General features: G+C 39.3%; 1 pseudogene; it reads left to right on the top strand.

The window, feature by feature from the left end:
* LOC113058917 (insulin receptor substrate 1-B-like) overlaps positions 1-19917 on the top strand; it is a 20522-nt pseudogene extending 605 nt beyond the window's left edge.

Here is a 19917-nt window from a genome sequence, read left to right as displayed (position 1 = left end):
GAGCACCGAAAAAGTCCATTCCGCTGGAGAGCTGCTTTAACATCAACAAAAGAGCGGATTCTAAAAACAAACATCTCGTCGCTCTTTACACCAAGGATGAATATTTTGCCATTCGCTGCTGACAGCGAGGTAGAGCAGGAGTCATGGTATCAAGCCCTGGTTGATCTTCATAACAGAGGTAAGGTCTACGAAACTGCTGCGGGCCATGGAGATGGCGAGGATAATTACAGCGAAGCCACACCGGGACCTGCCTTCAAAGAGGTCTGGCAGGTTATTTTGAAACCAAAGGGTCTGGGTCACACTAAGAACTTGATAGGTGTTTACAGATTATGCCTCACCAATAAGACTATCAGTTTTGTGAAACTCAATTCTGATGCAGCCGCTGTGGTCCTGCAGTTGATGAACATTAGGAGATGTGGTCACTCTGAAAATTTCTTTTTCATTGAAGTTGGGAGATCTGCCGTTACCGGGCCTGGGGAGTTTTGGATGCAAGTGGATGACTCGGTTGTGGCTCAGAACATGCATGAAACTATATTAGAAGCCATGAAAGCCATGAGTGAGGAGTTCAGGCCACGCAGCAAAAGTCAATCATCTTCCAACTGCTCAAACCCTATCTCAGTGCCTGTAAGGAGGCATCATAACAACAATCCTCCCCCCAGTCAAGTTGGCTTAGGCAGACGCTCTCGGGCAGAGAGTGTGACGACCACTTCTCCTGTTAGACCTGGCAAACACAGCCATTCATTCAGAGTGAGAGCGTCCAGTGATGGGGAGGGCACCATGTCCAGACCTGCGTCTGTTGATGGCAGTCCGAGCACAGCCCGACCTCAGTCGCAGCGACACAGGGGTGGATCCAGACTTCACCCGCCGCTCAATCACAGCAGATCAATCCCTACGCCCACTTCACGGTGCTCCCCCTCAGCCATCAGCCCCATCAGCCTGTCATCCAGCAGCACCAGCGGCCACGGATCCACATCTGACTGCCTCTTTCCACGCCGCTCTAGTGCCTCCATATCTGGATCACCAAGTGATGGCGGTTTCATCTCCTCAGATGAATATGGATCTAGCCCCTGCGACTTTCGGAGCTCCTTCCGTAGCGTGACTCCAGACTCACTTGGCCACACGCCTCCTGCCAGGGAGGAGGAGATAAACAACTACATCTGCATGGCCAAGCCTGGTTCTCTTCCTGGCACTGGGAGCCAATTGCAAAGTCAATCCAGGGGAACGGCATCAAGACTGGAGGAGCCCGAGCTGGAGAAATGTTTCCGGAAGCGAACGCATTCTTCTGGTGCATCACCGCCAATGCCATGCCATCAAAAGAGTCCCTCACAATCATCTGCTACATCACTAGAGGAATATACTGTAATGATGCCCACATACCCAAGAAGCCACTCTGGATCATCATCGTCATCAACCCACAGGCACTCCTTCATGCCTACACATTCATACCCAGAGGAAGTATAGACACCTCACAAGCTAAAGACCACAGTAGACCAGATCTCAAAGATGACGGATACATGCCCATGCTGCCAGGCATTGTGCCTGCGACTACAACATTGAAAAGCAGTGACTACATGCCCATGAGTCCAAAAAAGTGTGTCTGCACCACACAAATTATCAACCCCCGCAACACTCACATGTTGACTCTAATGGTTACATGATGATGTCACCAAGTGGCAGCTGCTCTCCAGATGGCACAACAAACTATGGCAAGATCTGGACTAATGGCATCAAACCCTAAGCTCTCCATAGAGAGTATGGAAGGTAAAGTGTCATCTTGTGGAGACTACATAAACATGTCCTCAGCTAGTGTTCAACGACCAGTACACCTCCAGACTGCTTTTTCAACCCTGTAGAAGATCCTCCCAGGCCAATGTACGCTTACTTCTCTTTGCCCCGTTCCTTCAAACATGCCAACAGAAAGCAGGACCAGAGCTCTCTTCGGATATCACTAGGCTCGAGTCGATTGGCATATGCAGACTCTTCCTCGTCTTCAGCAAGCGCGACAGCTTGGGTGGTCAAGGCAACTCGCAGCAGTCTGCTGTTAAACCAAAAGGTTAGAGGGCAACGGAGGCTGACACGTCCAACACGGCTGTCACTGGACACGCAGCAAAGCAAGTACTCTTCCACGAACACGTGAGAGTCCCTTCCCCGCTGAGCCCAAAAAGTCCTGGCGAGTATGTCAACATTGAATTCATGACAAGGTGTTTTCGGCGAGCTTAGCATCGCTGTTCCCACCTGGGTTTTCTGGAAGTGATGCTGAGGCCTCATCAGACCTTTCATCATCCGAGTACATGAACATGCAGCTGGGGTCGCAGACAGGGCATTTGTGCCCAGAAATGCAGATTTCCACTTCCTGTTCAGACTATGCCATAATCACTCCATCAAACTCGGTATCCTCCCCTCCACTGCCCTGTGAGAGTACATGTGACCGTGGACTACATTGGCATGCAGTTAGCATCCTGCACTAGCTTTCCTGATACTCAAATGATGCTGATCACCAAGGACTTGCCAGATGGAGATGATGGCCCCTTCTTGTTCTGTATCACCCAATGCATGATGTGACTGCGTTAAGTGGTGCCTCAGGGAGATCGTCTCTGATCGGCCCTTTGTCAGGGCTTAGTGCATTCACAACGTGTAAACTCCAATTCTGGGCGAAACCAATGGGCTAAAGTAATCCGGGCTGACCCCACAGGTCGACGGCGACAACAGTTCAGAAACATTTGCTTCCACAACAACCAGAGGGTCAGCTGACACATTGGCCACCTGTCAGTCAGGTGAAGTAAAGCGCCACAGCTCAGCCTCTTTCGAGAATGTGTGGTTAAGACCTGGTGAGGCCTCTGCTACTTCTATCACTCCTCCTGCATCTACAGTAACCAATGGACGAAGGGAAACCTCTTCAGGCACAATTCCCACTTTAACAAACCATGACCAGAACGGCCTGAACTACATTGATCTGGACCTAGTGCAGAAATGGAGAGCAGCAATGTTCCTGACTGGAATGCGTTCCAATCTCGGCCAGTGGAGCTGGGAGCTGTCGAAGGTATAGAAGAGCTCAGTGCCTACGCCAGTATAAACTTCAGGAAATCGGGTGAGAACAGAGGCAATCTCACAAGCAGAGAAGGTAAGACCAAGTGTTTGTTTAAGAATGGTTGAGTATTGGCATGTGTGAGCTATACATTTCTTAGTGTCTTTGTGTCATCAAGCCAACTGTTAACATGAATATCATGTTATTAATGATAAAAAACAACCCCCATTTGTTTGTGTAGCTTGAGTCTTTGGTGGAAAATCCCTTTCTGAAATCTTAGAAGAGAGGTGAGGGGGTTTAGATTTCCTCCCACTGATGACTGGGCCCTCTTTAGGCTGATAAATGGACATATTTGTGAATGGAGGCAGAAAGGGTTAGCATGTCTACACTTGTTCTCAATGCAACAAAAGGAAAAACAGCACATATATGTATTTGTGAGTCACTAAACAGCTTCTAAGGATGTCTTTTTCCTGAATGGAAGTTTACTTAGTATGTGAGTCCAACTCTTCAGAGATGTCTCTGATTTTAAGCAAACGCTGTGAGAAGTCTACAGAGCTGCCACTTCTGCGCATTCTCCACTTGCCCAAGGGTTTGTGTGTCATGCCTGGTTGACTGTCTATTACCGTTGTTTTAGTTTATTTACTTGCCTTTCAGCAAGTGTAGGGTTTCCACCCTTTCTTTTTTTCCGAAAATGTGAATTTATTTGTATTTTATTTGTATTTTTTTGTATCCCAATGATTGCATATCAGGTTTTAGCAGAGCAGTGTGGGTTTCCCATGATGCATTTAAACTTCTTGCCCGAGTGATGTCAATGCTACTACTATTGATAGTATTTTCTATTACCAGATTCATTTAAGGGTACACAACATTAAATGTAATCAATTTCAGAAAAAAATGTGTGCAAAGTGACAAACCTAGGTGGATACTAAAGTGCACATTTATTTATAGACGACAATGCCATTTTTTCATATTTATTAAGAATTTATAGCATATGGATAGATTTATAGACACCGTTCCTGTTGTTATGTGTGAACAGAAATGAAATAATTGCTAATAGCTTTTCTTATTCGCATCCATTCTTATTTGCCCTTGTTGTTTTAGCTCATAAAGATGTTGTTTTCACTAAAATGAATGAGGATATGGGTATGGATGGTTCATCCAAAAAAAACCTGCATGATTTATTTTGTAATTCTGTAAGAATACAGTTTTTTTTTACGTACAGTGTCAATGGGGTCTAAAAACACAGGGACATTTTCAGAGATGTTTTCTTTGTGTTGCACTGAACATAGAAAGTCATACAGGTTTGGAACAACATGAAGATAAGTAAGTGATGACAGAATTATCATTTCAGTCAGACTGTTTCTGCGCAACTGTTTAGTAAATTTGCCCTAGTGTGGTCTAAGGAGGCGTTTGTTTTGATGGGGTGAGAACCTGTACCCATATGCTTTCTTGGCTTGGATTGGTCGCTTTGTGTGAGGGTGTTTTGAGCTTGGCTTGAGATATTTAGGGGGGTGAGAGAGAGCACAGGGGCTTCAGTGTTGCGTAACAATTATTATTTTTTTGACTCTGGGAAGCCCTGTGTGTGTGTGTGTGTGTGTGTGTGTGTGTGTGTGTGTGCGCGCCTTGGTAAAGCCCCCTGTGTTCCTCTGGAGACGAGCTTTGATGATGTCGACATCTGCAAAAACGGAAACGCTTCCTCTTACTATCTCTGCTTATCTTCACCTGTACTTGTGCATTTTCTGATGTAGTTCTTGATGCAGGGGTTACTTTTGGTGCATTTATTGCATGTGCTGTTGTCAGTTTTGGCAGGATGTCTATCTAAAGCTCCAGTTCCTGATTTCATCTGTCTCCTCTGACACATGTTCTGCTCATGGCATGCTTCTGTGTGGCTCCGTGCCAGTGCCACCCATCTCTATGGTAATGCTATTGCCGCAGTGCTTTTTCCCCATGTCACAGTGAATTAAGGGGCCACAGACTGAGATGCCGGGGGGCTTCAGAAAGCCACATTATGATTGGGCAGCGGTGGGGTGGGGCGGGGTGATAGAGTTCTTTGGTGGGTTTGGTCAGAGTGAGACGATTAGAAGCCCAGCCCACCTCAGGCCACCGTGATGGGGTCACCCTTCAGAGTGGCTTCTTGTCCCCTTCTCCCTCTCACTCCCTCCTTTTCCAATTCAACCACGTTTCCTCTTTGTTTGTCTTTCCCCTCCCTTTCTTGCATCCTTTAGGAGATTTGAAGTGCCAAGTACTGTGCAGCAGCATGATCGGTTGGGGGCGGAGCTTGGGATCAGATAAGAAAGAATCCTGGGTATTCGGGTAGTACGAAAGCATCTGTTCAGGATATGTTTTGAGTTGAATATAGGCTATTGTTTAATTGACATCGATTAATTTGAAGCCTATGAATGGCTGATTTAGTCACTTGTACCCCCAATTTTATAATCTATATTAATGATAATTTCATGTTCACATTTTTAAATCAATGCAAATTATATATTATATTCAAAAAGTTTAGGGCCTGTAAGATTTGTTTCATGTTTCCTATGCTCACCAAGGCTGCATTTACTTGATAAATAGAAAAATACAATAGACAAGTAATGTTTTAAATTGCAATAACATTCCACAATAAGTTTTCTGTTTTAATATATTTCACCAATGTAAATGTCTTTAGTGTCATTTTACTGTCAAAATTTTTAATGCTTTCTTGCTGAATAAATCATTTCTTTCAAAACAAAATTTACTGATCCAAACTTTTGAATTGGTAGTGTAATGCATGTCTGAATATTTTATTAAGAGAAAAATGCCAATATTATATATATTTCTTGAAACCTTTTTGTTAAATTTTGTAACACATATACATTTATAAAAATATATTAGCAACTTCAGAAAATTATTATAATAACACCAATAGTTTGAAATATTCTGAAAATCATCCCAAGGAATGGTAAATCTGTTTATTTTTTATTTTATAATTTCTGTTTTAAATAAATCACCATACTTTATCCTGACCAGGCAAACATATTAGTTATAATGTATAGTTAAAGTAAAGTAAAAGCACACCTTTCCTCAATAAATGACACATTTTGAGCTGCTGTTATTCATGTTTATAGTACAATGATGCAGTTATGCATCTTTTTTATGTACTTTTAAATCTTTTCTAATGCCTCAATATGATCAGTATTAATAGTGCATTTTCTGAATTTATGCTAAATTAATTGATCATGACCTTATATTACAGCTGGATATAGAAATTCATGAAAATCTCTGGTTGATACATGAGCGAAGAGAGATCAGGCAGGATGCATGTTCATGAAAATGGCTAAATTAGAGATCGCTGTCAAGGTCATCAGTAGTGGGATGAGGTTGGCAGGTCTGGTGCTCTGTTCTTTGATGAGATCCTTGGAATGCGTGTGAACGGGAAAATGAGGTGTGTGTGTGTGTGTGAGGGAGAGGAAGAGAGAGAGAGAGTAGCTCCACAGTTGGAATGTAACCGCAGCTTTTGGGCCTGTTTTTACAGAGCCGCTTGTTAAAGTAGACACAGGCAGAGATATGGAGGGATGGAGAGGAAGTAAAGCGAGAGGCAGAAAGGGCACACAGCAGGAAAAGGAGAGAGAAATATGGAGGGTTTAAGAGATTAACTGATCAAGGCTGTGTATAAGAGGAACCAGAAAATTCTCCAATCAGCGTTTCATGTCATCTATATCCATACAGCACAAATAATTAGTTTTTGCTTTGAAGTGTTTTAAGACAGCAAGTAAATGTTTGCTTAATAGGGTTAACCTGTCCCTTTCAGCTATACAAATTGTTAACAGTACCCAAGGTCAATATTGGCAGATGCTTAGAGCACAAATGCCAACGAAATGACAAATATTTGAGTAATGTGAAATGCATGGATTCCTCTAATTGAAGTATTCTATATACTTCTGTCCTAGTTTCATACTGTTTTGTCTTTAGACTTAATAGTTCTGTATTTGATATCGCGTGTAACTATAATTAAGAATTTGTATTGAATAATGTCTTAAATGGAAAGTTAGTTCAAAATTCAAATATATATGATTTTGTTCCATAAAAGAAAGACAAAAGTAGAAATTAAGATGGTAAAAAGTACATATACGTTACAAAAATCAGATTGTATGAGTGTGTGCAGTTTAATGTTGTAAAACAAAATGTCCAAATATGTTTACCACAGGCCTTATTTCACTCATGAATTGAAAAACACATAGGAAAATCTCAAGGGAACTGATTTAGACTTCCAGGGTTTGATGTCAGCAGCAGCACTCGAAATTGTGAAATATTCTTCACACAAAGATATCATTTGGCTTCATTCAGTTTGATATGCACCGTACGTTAAGTTTTATAGATATATATTCATCTGAAGAATGTTTGTACAAGTTTTGGGTGAGAAAGTAATGACAGGATTTGAATTTGGAGTGAATTCTTCATTTCAATTGAAATAAATGGAGAACAAAATGTTTTTGCCTTCTTAGAAATGTCGACAAAAGTAACAATACATCTACGTTTCTGTCTAGTGTTGTGAAGTCCAATATCCTCTGTGATTACTCTTCTTGCTCATCTCATTAATGTTGAATTTTATGTGGTTATTGTATCATTTCCACATCAGAGCTTTGCGTTTAGCTTTATTCGCCAGAGATAGAACCACATAAACTCCCACATCCCGTTTGTTCTTCAAAGTCATTCTAAGTGTGTCAGTAATTTCACACAGAGTACTCGCACTGCTAATGTGCTGCTGACTATTAGGGTGAGGGTCAGAATGGAAGGATGTGGTGAGCTTGGCCAGGTATCAGAGTGTTCAAGCCCCCACCAACGAGACTTGGCATCGAACAGGTGGACGTAAGCCATGGGTTTGTAAGGGAATGATCTGTGCCGCTATTCCACCGATGCTTGACAGGCATTTGAACTGACTGAATGAAAGTGGAGTGTTTTGCATTGTCATGCACTGATAGGTGCCAGCCGCAAGTTGAAACGGTATGGTCTCTTGAACGGGACAAATGGGTCTGTTTATAGGAGATCACAATGTCTGGTCTGATGAGGTAAAAGTGGAACCTGTTCTATCTGTAGCTTTAAAAAAACTATGTTCTTTGACAATGCTATGCAATGTGCTCACTCCAGATGCCGTCAAGACATGTTAGGATGTCAAATGCTTCAATGCTTTAAAGAAATACTCCACCCCAAAATGAAAATGTTGTCATTAATCACCTATCCCAATGTCGTTCCTAACCTGTAAATACTTTGTTGATCTTCGGAACACAATTTAAGACATTTTGGATGAAAACCGGGAGGCTTGTGACCGTCCCATTAACTGCCAAGTAAATTACACTGTCAAGGTCCAGAAAAGTATGAAACCTGTATGATTTATTGATTGCTTTAATTGTTGTTTATAGTTTTGACTACTGACATTTTAGTATATTGACATCCCTAGTATGTGTTTCTATGTGTCTTTCATATTTCTGTGTAGTTCTGTTGAGCAAAAGTGCTGAGTCTTTGTTTGTAAGTTGGGTCTGTATTTTTAGCCCGTGTGTGTGTGTGTGTGTTTGAGAGAGAAGCAGTACTGTTCTTCCACTCCGCCCAGCTCCGTTGGTCTGGACGAGTTCCTCATGGCCCAGTTGGATCCTTCAGCTTCATGTCCTCACTTCACCCCAGCCACACACACTCGTTCTCTCACTCATTTTTATTTCTTTCTCTCTCTCTCTCTCTCTCTGGTCAGGGTTGGGGCAAGGCCAATGCAAGAACAGAGAGTTCATAAAGATATGACAGGAGAAGTCGTCAGTGTGAGCGAGAGCGCTTGTTGTAGGTGATGTGCGATATTTACGACTGTGAATTCTTCTTTACGACGGTATATTTGCTTTTAGAGGGTGGCAGTAAATCATTTCTCCTCTCAGTTCTCCCCACAACAACATAGTAGACGCCATCCAAATGAAGCTGTGGCAAACTCACAGACTGAAATTTGTTTTTGCTTGTGTTGCATTTCTGGCGGTAAATATGACCTTGGCATGAAGCCGAACGATGTTCTGGGATGTTTCACAGAGAGGCTTACGTACTGTATGAGTGTTTATAGGTCTCTCTCTCTCTCTCTCTCTCTCTCTCTCTGTGTGTGTGTGTGAGGTCAGAGGTCTGACCTTGTCGCTGAGGTCAGAGCGTCAGTGGAAAGTTTATCAAGTGAGTCCACTCAGGCATGCCTGCGCCTCAAGCAGGCTACCTTTTATTTTCATCTTTCTCTTTTATTCACCCCCTTTTTCTGTGTAACATGGTTTTAGAGTCGTGTGTTCAATCTCATTGTTATCCGTTGCCTTTTGTTTAAGGGCACATAATGCGAAAGCTGAAATAAAACTGATTATTATTTTGAAAAAAATGTATTCATATTTGACATATTTGAAATCATTTGACAGTGGATTACAAATAAATGTGTAAAATAAACAATAAATATTGAATAAAAATAGAATAAATATTGAAAAATATTGAATAAAAATATAATTAAAAAGGAAGTAAACACGGTAACCAACAGGGCACTCAGTATTCTGGGAATTTTGTGTGCATTGGAAATCATATTTTTCAAATAAAGCCAGGGTAACTCTCATTTTACTTACAGCACACAGTGATGACATGAATATGACAGTGGGCGAATGCATAAAGCGCAGCATAATTTGAAATCACGAGTTTAACGTTTAAAGCATTCAATTAACATGGACCGACCGTCATACAGAGAACACGCGATCATGCTGGATAAAAATGCACACTTCACAAGATTTCACAGCTGGAGGCAAGGTTTGTGATATTAAATGTTCATTAGTCATATAAAGACTGAGCAAATGAGGGAGAATGTACTGTTCTCAGCGTATTCAAAATAAAAGTCAGGCACGCCGTCAAATAAAAGTCAGGCCTCGAACACATTGGCCAAGCAGAAAAATTTATTGGCCGATGCTGATATTTGCAAAATGCCAAATATTGGCCGATATATCGTCCAACCACTAAATATTACAGTCAAGATCTCTAAAAGAATGACGCTAAATAACAAATATTCTGTGGTAAAGTAATCCATATGAAAACAACGCAATCTCCATTTTTCATGTCTCCCTTCATTATCTTCTGATGCGACCACGCTGAACACGCTATTCAGATTATAATGTTTCACTGAAGCGCGCGGCTTGAATACGCCCACACAACTGAAGACAACGCAGCAAGACTGTTCTTCTAGTTTTTTTTTTATTTTACTGATTGCTTCGCGATGAAAGGAATAAGACATAATTCACCCCAAAAAGATGTGATGTGGATTACCGCAGGATTTGAGATTTGGATATCCTCAGAAAAAAAGAATGAAGCGCTTTATTCAGCAGTGATTATAAACATGAGTAAGTCTCTTTTTATTTATTTATATACTTGTATTAGGTTTCAAATAACGTGTAAACATTTTACTAGTTAGACTTTTTCCAAACTATAATTCCTGACTAAATGAATATAATCAAATGAAACATTATGAAGTTTCAATAACAACATACACTACTATACCATTCAAAAGCTTGATTTAAGTAATATAAATGTAACAAATAAATGTAAATGTAACAAATGTAACAGACAATGCTGTTCTTTTAATTTATCTCTAGAAAAACCAGATTTTCAGCTCTTTTCAAAATTAATAATAATAATGATAATAACAATAAATGTGTGTTTTTTTTTTTTTTTTCGTTTTTTTTTTCGTTTTTTTTTTTGTAGAAAATCAGATTGTTAAAAGGATTTCTGAAGGATTGTGTGACTGGAGTAATGATGCAAAAAATTCAGTTTCAAAGTCAGCTTTGATTGTTCCTAAACTGTTTAACTGCTCTCGCAAGTGAATATAAATATAATTAAATTATGTTGTGGGATAATGAAATCTATTCTAAATAAACTACAAACATAAAATTATATACATTTATTTTGTCCTTTCTTTCTTGTAACTCTTCCCTCTCAGTCACACACCTCATTATGCATCTCATCATGCGGGCCTTTGTATCAGTCTCAAGACTTTATTTCTTTAGAACATCAGCTACCACTTTCAAAGTCTTTTCTCACAAAAACATTCTGTGGCATTGAACGATAATATCCTTGTATGTTAATATATTCCTTAGTATTTCATCATGGTAATGCCTTAAAAACATTGTACACCATGTCCAAAAACATGAACATGTATCAAATATTACTTTGATATATAACTTAACTTACTACTTTAACTATATATATATTTGCTGAATTCAAATATAATGGTATTTATGTGATAATTAAATGTGCAAGTACTATAATATTTCAATGTTTCTTGGACACAGTATCATGGTAATACAGTGGCACGTAGCTTTGATACCATATCCAAAAGAACTTTATTTTACCATGTTTTTTTTGTGAAGGTCATAAGTCATATCTTTTCTCCCCCTCAAAAATTCTTCTATCAAAACATGTAACCATGTTCAAAGTGTGACCGAACCAAAGAGAGCCTTTGTGAGCAGTGTGAAGTGGGTCTCCATAAGCCTCCTCTGATAAGTTCTTTTGAAGATCCGCCGTTTCTCACGTCCGAGACAACGAACAGCAACAGCCACTTTCACCTCACATCCATATCAAAAGAGGCCAGCGGTGGATGGCCATCTTGGGCAGAGGGAAAATCTGCTGTGAGTCTTGTAGTTTACAGCTCCTAGGATGAGTGCGGCGGTGAGGGGAGGAGAAACCCAATGTGTGTGTGTGTGTCTCAACTTGCTGAAGTAGGCAAAACATCTGGTGTGTGTGTGTGTGGGAGATGGAAGTTTTTCCTTTGCTAAAGGGAATGGTATTTGGCACAGACTGTCTCTTCCACATCACACACACAGAGCTGATACAGCCGCTTTGTTTTTCTCTGGCCCCTAAAGAGGCTGCACCAATGTGTTTGCTTGTCACAAACACCAACATTTTAATCCCCATTTTGTTTCGCAATGTTTTCAACCTTTTTTTTTTTTTTCATTTTATCAGTTGTTTTCTCTGATAATCAAACTGCATCTAAATTCTGCATTGGTGTGTTCCTTCATGGTGTGTTGTGGAAACCTCTGATGTGGTTTTGTGTGTGGTGTCTCCCCCAGTGCTGTGGGAGCGTGAAGTTCCCCAATCGTGAGGTAGCCGGGAAGTTCCTAGTCATCGTTTTGTTACTGTATGAGTGGGGGGTTGTCAGTGTGTTTTGGTTTTTAAAGAGTTTACCCAAAAATGAATATTCTGCCATTTACTTACCCTTGTGTTGATCCAAACCCATGAAGTTAATCTTCAAAACACAAATTAAGATATTTTTTTTATGAAACCTGAGAGGTTTCTGTTCCTCCAAAGAAAGTCCAGGTAACCAAAACTTAGAAGCTCCAAAAAGGTTATAAACATGTCGTAAAACCAATCCATATGTTTCGAGTGATTTTATCCAAGTCTTGTAAAGAGATATGATTTCATTATATGATTCAATATTACATTAGGTTATTATTTACATCTGCACAATGATTGACACATACATTCTTACACATATGGGCTGCATTCAAAATCACATTCTCTTTGAGTGGGCAAGGGTACTACTTTTGAACAAGTAATTACTAAAAATATATGTTCTATATAGCATGAATTTAATCCAAATGTACTGTATTCGCTATGTTTTCATTGTCATTGACCTACCAGGCGTCTCCCTTGGCCTCATGGGATAGTAAAGTGTCCATTGGATGTGCATTTCAGTAAAAAAAAGAAAATGTCTTGAATGGGTTCAGCGATCTGTCATGCCACATTTAAGAGCATCAAAATGGCATTTTTTTGTTTGAATTTGTGATAAAGATTTACATAATTTTAGAGCACATATTTTGTTTCTTATCAGCGTAACAAAGCACAAAGCTTTTTATGACTATTGGATGGGAGTTGTGCTGTAAATAATGTTCAGTGAAGAGAAAAAACACTGACCTGGAAGCCCTGGCTTGAATTATGGGTGATTCATAGGGTCAAATTGAACCTGCATTAACTGAGCTATTTTTTAAAGTTAGATTGTATAATCATTTTATTAACATTTGACATCCCTAAATTCTACACAAGGTCTTCTTCACACAAAAGTTACATTCAGACTCGTTTCTCTTCCCCTTTAGATTTACAGGATATAATCGTCCCTGATCTAAGGCTGTGCAAAAAATGGAATGCGTTTGTTTTTTTTATATTTTATATATATATTTTTTAAATCCACATCTCGCCAATGAATCGCATTCCATTTTTAAACACAATATTGCGTAGCTTGTCAATGAACTACGGCTCTGTGTGTAAATGCCGCTCCATCTGAAAGCACGTTCTGGAGATCTACTACCAATCACAGAACTGACTTTACCGATGAGATGCGCATGACAATCCCATTTGATTATTTGCACAGCCGTACCCTGATCCTCAGCTTTTTTAAACAATCAGCCAATTGAAATAGTTTGGTTAATTGCTTTTATCGAACGATATCGTTTGTGGGCCTATGTATTGGTGAATCCCTATTTATAACCTTTTTGAATCTTTTACATTTTGGTTACCAGGACTTTCTCAGGTTTCACTAAAAACCGCTTAAGTTTAACGATTAACTAAAGTTTTATGAGTTTGGAAGGGTGAGTTAATGACAATTAGTACTTTTTTAATGTGAACTATCTCTTTAAATAAGCATTTCTCACTTCAGAAGTCTGGGATTCAACAAGAGCCTGTGGTGTGTGTGTGTGTGTATGTGTGTTGGCATCAGCGTTTGAATGTTCTCGCTCAGCGAATACGACCTGTGTACTGACGTCAGCTGAGCCGAATCACCGCACACACTGTGGCACACATCTGTAACAGTATCCCTCGCAGCGCGTGGGGATGGATGTGTGTGGAAGTTTCAGGGGGCTAAAAATGTCTCCACTCTCCCAAGTCCTGGCACAGGATGCCTGTGTGTGTGTGTGTTACAAGGCTGAATGACGTTAGTTCATTGAGCTCATGGTGGATGAGCACCACCCCTCACTCGCGGCCTTATAAGGTTCTCTGCAGAGTAAAGCTCCAAATCCCACTGCTTCAGACGCTGTATGAGTGTGCAGATAACTTACTGTAGTGTGGGGTGTGTGATGTTACAGTACGCTGTAATGCGGGCTTCTATTACATGTGCTTATTTTAACACATGCATGTGATGCATGTTATATGTTGGCGGCATTGAAAAAGGCACACGTCCCAGCTTTGGGAAAGTCAAGTTGTTGATCTTTTTATCAGTGCTGTAAAGAGACCTGAATATTCCCACAGTCCCGATCATGGAAAACCTTGAAGTGTAAGAGGGGATGTAGAAGGTGAAGCATGAGATATCAGTTGTCATTCGCAGCACCAAATGGAAATGGTCTGTTTAAGTACCCCAGTTGGGCCAGATATAACTTGAGCTTAGACAATGGTGTGAGATTTGGTTTGGGATAACCTGTCTGGAAACATCATTTTTGTAATTCAGTTTTGTGACACTTGTGATAGAGAAATTACACACTTTACCTTTTTTAAAAGGTGTTTTCCAGGTACTTTATTAATAGATATTTTTATTTAGTATAACTACACTCGAACGTTTGGAGTAGAGAAGTTTTTACTGTTTTGAAAGAAGCAAAAACAGTAATATTTGTGAAATACTATTACAATTTTAAGATAACTTTTTTTCTGTTGAAATATATTTTAAAATGTAATTTATTCTGGTAAACAGCATTTATTGGACAAAGACATCTTTTGTAACATTAAACATGTAATTACAGTCACTTTTGGTCAATTTAATGTATCCTTGTTGAATTAATTTATTTATATATATATATATATATGTGTATATGTATGCATGTATGTGTGTGTGTGTGTGTGTGTGTGAATATATATATATATATATATATATATATATATATATATATATATATATGTATATGTATATATATATATATATATATATATATGTATATATGTATATTAAGTACATTATTCATTAAGTACGTTTTAAATTATATGGAAATGCTATTTATTATTTTATCTTTTTTAGAGTTCAGTATTGAGTAGAGTAAATTTATAATTTAGTCCACCACCTTGGACAAAACATATTTGTAGTCATGGTATTACTTTTGCATTTCAGTGAATTCTGTGATTTCCATTTGTGTAAAATGTCTGACAGATATTTGTATGTTAAAAGGCATATAACCGGACAACCTGGTCAAGTCATGGAACATAGAACATGTTCTTATTCTGCAATTTTGTCCATTTTGTTCATATGTGATGCAACATACACTGGAATCAAGTTCATAGATGAATGGCTATATAGTTCTGTAGTCTTGTCTTTTTTGACATCATAAAGATTATTTTGGGATTGACACATCATGCATGCTGTGGTGCGCTAATTCCTGGTACAGAATTTTAGAATCTGAATTCTGGAAATGCAGAATACTACCAGTAGTTCCTGCCCCTCATTCCGGGATGCTGTGACATCCGGTAGCGGCATTTTTGAGTGGTGCTCCCTCTCTTTTTTCCCACGCTACGTGTTTGCACAGTCCGGCAGCTTATAATTTCACCCTCTGCAATTTTCTCCATCTGTCTGGTTTTCTAAGTAAAGAGAAAGGAGGCCCTAAAAATGTCTGCACTATAAAAACGCTTGACGTCGGGTTTGCTGCAGAGATGTAAGGGGGCTTTCATGTTCTCAGCGCTGCACTATTAGACCTGCGGCTCTCTGCTCTGCTGCTGCACAGTGCTGTATTTATAGCTGAGGTTTGTCTCAAGCCACTGCCTCTTCAGCTCTGAGCTCAGCCCTGGTCCTTCCCGTACATTTAAACTGGGGCCTAATCATGACCACGAGCTCCGTGCTGGGGCCTACTTCTCCTCGGCTCCATCACAGGGCCTACTGTCATGCTTTCTGTGTGCAATTAAAGTAAGTAATGGAAAAGTACCCCAGAACTGGTTTCAGAGGTTAAGTGAGGAATTAAATCAGTATTTGTTTTGAATGGTAATAACAAATCAGGTCAGTCGTTCCGTGTTGTAATGGCTCGTTCTCTTTCATGTATGACATCATGACCACTGTGTCCAAAGCAACGACAGCTTCAGGTAAAAGGTTTGGGCACATAATCAGACCAGTCTAAACAAATAAGCTCACTCTGATACAGGCAAGGTTGTGTATTCCAGAGTCCAGCTGGTGTCAGAATAATGTCAGCTGGATGGAAAGAGGGCAGCGGTTTGTACAGGAACACATGTACACGGATATAAACACTTGTAAACTTAGTAAAAGTGAACGTCACAGTTGACCTCATTTACTTTCTGTACTTCTTTCTTTCTGCTGTTATGCATAAATAAAACGATGAGGGAGGAGAGCATACAAGATGCAAATGCACTATCAAAGTAGGCTTTACAGCATGTGCGGCTCACTCTTTTCAGTTGGATCTTTTTAATGAATCTTTTGATTCACTTCACAAAAACTGAATGATTCGGTTAACAAATTAAACTGAGTCTGGTCTTGAATTCCACTCACTGAGTCCATGATCTGGTACGGCTGCAAAATCTCACAGAGCAACAGTTAAAGTGACCGCACAATTTTGGTTATCAAATATCCAGTTTCACATCACATTAGAAATGCGCATGTCTTTTCATGTCGACTTTAAACCCGTGTCTGAAGTCACGACCAATCATAAGCCCAGAATTACAGCACATATGAGTGACGTCTTAATGCCGTCACTTTGTTGATGGTGAACAGGTGTGTGTGCACTAATGCTTACTGTCTACATTCTGATCTTTTAATCACAGTCAGTGAGAGTGTTATATAATGGGAAGAGCTTGTAGTTGTTTGTGTGCGTCTGAGTGGATTAGACGTGCGATTGAACAGGGCAGGAGTCAGGAGCGCCACTTTCGGATGAGGCTCACGTACACTTGTGAATGGATAAAGAGAGGCAAACAGAAAGAGAGCAGATTGTCTGCATCAGGTCTTGTGCTCTCTCTCTCTCTCTCTCTGTGTTTGTGCCAAGCAATGATGTCATAAACTTTTGGCTCCTCTCAAGCTGTTCAAATTTGTGTTGAGTGTTTCCAGGGAAACAGTGATGCTTGTTTATCAACCGTTGTCAAGGTCAGTTACTCCTCAGGCCGAAAGAAGGATCCAAGAAGGAGAGGTGTTTTCAAGTAAACAGAGAAAGGGAGGATTTCTTTGTTTTTGTGTGTGAGAGGACGCTATAGACGAGCGTGTTCCTAAAAAAGCAGATTAACAGTGTGTTTCTACTCTAAATAGTGCTTTTCGGGTTTATTTTGTGTTGTCTGTAGCTTTTGATCGTCTGACTAACGTTTGTTTCTCCTTTTTTCCACCAGAATGAAGAGTATAAAGCCGCCGCATCTTCAAGCGTCAAGACTCAACATCTCTCCCTGTTCACCAAAAGCCGGACCTCGATAAACTCACTAACCTTCCAGACCCACATTATCACCCAGACGCTACCAAAACCATTTGGACAATCAGACCTCATAGCATCACGTATCCGGACCCGCAAGTGCTGGATTCCACTAACCATAAATCTCTCTCAAGTGGACTTTCGCTGTGCTCCCCTCTTCAGACATTACCAGACTTTACTGTCCAACTGTTACAGACTCGGTACAAATCAATTTCTACCATCAAACATGGTAAAACGGCACCTTTTGAGATAAAGGCCAATGGTACTGCAGTAGTAGTGTAGCCTCTCAAGCAATGTTCCATTAATAATATTTATGTAAATGATGTTACTTCACTAGTAGCCAATGTACGACAATTTTTTTTTTGGTACAGGAATGCTTTACGAAGCAGCCATATTGTGTTGGGTTTGTACGACAGTCCCCAACAGTGTTGATTGTACCTGTTTCTGTCAGTTCTGCCAGATATTTCCATTCCATCTGGAATTACATGTTGTGATACAGCTCTCAGTTAGACACGTTCATACACCCAGTACAGAGAACCTCAAACACCCCCCGACTTCACCTCAGGATTTTACAAGAGTTTACACACACACACACACACACACTGTGTTTCAGCACTGTGAGCCATGACTGACCCTCATGCTGCCAAACACACACTGTGATGTCTGTCAAACCCATGTTTCATTTCATACTTAGTCATATTAAATCCCGTGGTGTTTATTTTGGCCTCCAACCACAACTTCACCCCCATTTTTTTTTTACTATTATTTTAAATCATTTTATTTCTATTTTTATTTTATTATTAAAAACTTTTTTTTAGCACAAAAATCAATAAACGATTTTTAATAATGAATGTATATCTCATGTAGAGTATATATGGCTTCCAAACAGAACTATGAATAATCATCTTGGTACTATTCATTTTTTAAATTATTTCATTTCTTTTAAAAAAAAATTATTATATATTTAAAACCTTTTTTATTTGTTTATTGTTTCCATGCTAATGTAATTAAAGCATATCTCATAGATATTTTTTGGCTTGCAAACAGAACCCATCCACAGAAAAAAATATATATACATTTTGGTACAAATTTTCTTTCACTTAATTTTTAGTTTTCAATGATATATGCACAGGTATGGTTACCATAATTTTAATTTTTTCATTAAATTATTACCTGATGAACAATACAGAGATTTTGTGAATGATGAGGGGCAGACTTTTACTTATTTATTCTATCAATATCGTCACAAATGAGGCCTTACAGTCCTGGTTGGGCTCAATAAAGAGCTTCACATTCATGGGTGTGTAAATCCCAGGACTGAACTAACATTTCTGATCAGATTGTATCAAACTGAACAAGTGCTGTAAGAGTTCACGTAAACAGTCGATTTTACAGGCAGCAGTGCAGTTTTTTTTTTTTTTTTAAGCATTCTGCTGTTAAACCTTGGAAGCCAGTCAAAGTTGCTATTTTAAAGTTTTATTTCATTGCAGATTTATCTTTTATTTCATAAGATTTATTTTTGCTTAAAATAACTCTTGCTGGGGCGATGGTAAGTTCACAGTAACCGGTTTAAAAAAAAAGTAAAAAAATAAATAAACTCAATGTCTCATGTTTGCTGCTGAAATTAAATATATGATGAACAATCTGTAAATTATTGAATGAATAGAAATGTTGGTTCTCTTTTGACAGTTAAAGTATTTAACATTTCAAGGTTGGTGTTTCAATTTTTATAATTTTTTTGCCTGTATAATCTCAACATATTTTTAAAATGTGTCCACTGTTCTTATGCGCAATCTTTTTGTGGGGAATATTTGCTTTTATAGTAAAATGTGTAATCCAACCTTTTTAAGAGAATGGTACGCTTCTGTAGATTTTCCTTAATTTTTTAAAAGATGCTTATTAATGTATCATGCACATCAGGGAGTTCCGTTTTTCCCCCACTAACTCCGGATGGAATTGCTTTTGGAAACCTGTTACACTTGTGTTTTCCTTAGTTCTGATTGGCTGTAACAGTGGTGTTCCTGAAACCTGATAGGCCGTTCTAAAGGTTACCTGTCATTCGATAGGTTGCAGTTGTCGATTTAGCACCCCGCGGTTGTATTGCGATACAGGGTGTGGGGCATCACTCTTCCCACGATTATGTGGCCAAACCTTCAACATCTCAACCAAACTTGTTCTCCTTTGTAAATACTGTATAAATGAAAACCAATGATTGGTGGATATTGGACTGACCAGTGATGTTTGGTTTTATGCATACTCAAAGCAAGCAGATGATTGGTCTTCTTGAATGAATGAATGAATGAATGAATTGAAACATGTAAACAATATGAGTGTTTATACAGATGAATGGATGTATGCACCTGTAAACAAATATGTTCGTTTTAATTGAATGAAATGACAAGCAGTAAGGAGAGGGCTGTGTAAACCCCTCCCCTCCCCTATTTAGAAGAATGGTATCTTCTGGAACCTTGAAGTGTAATAAAGTAGAAGCGCTTATCTTTTCTGAAC

Source organism: Carassius auratus, chromosome 40, assembly GCF_003368295.1.
Source record: "Carassius auratus strain Wakin chromosome 40, ASM336829v1, whole genome shotgun sequence".
Classification (NCBI taxonomy): Eukaryota; Metazoa; Chordata; class Actinopteri; order Cypriniformes; family Cyprinidae; genus Carassius; species Carassius auratus.
This window is presented reverse-complemented; position numbering and strand designations above follow the sequence as displayed.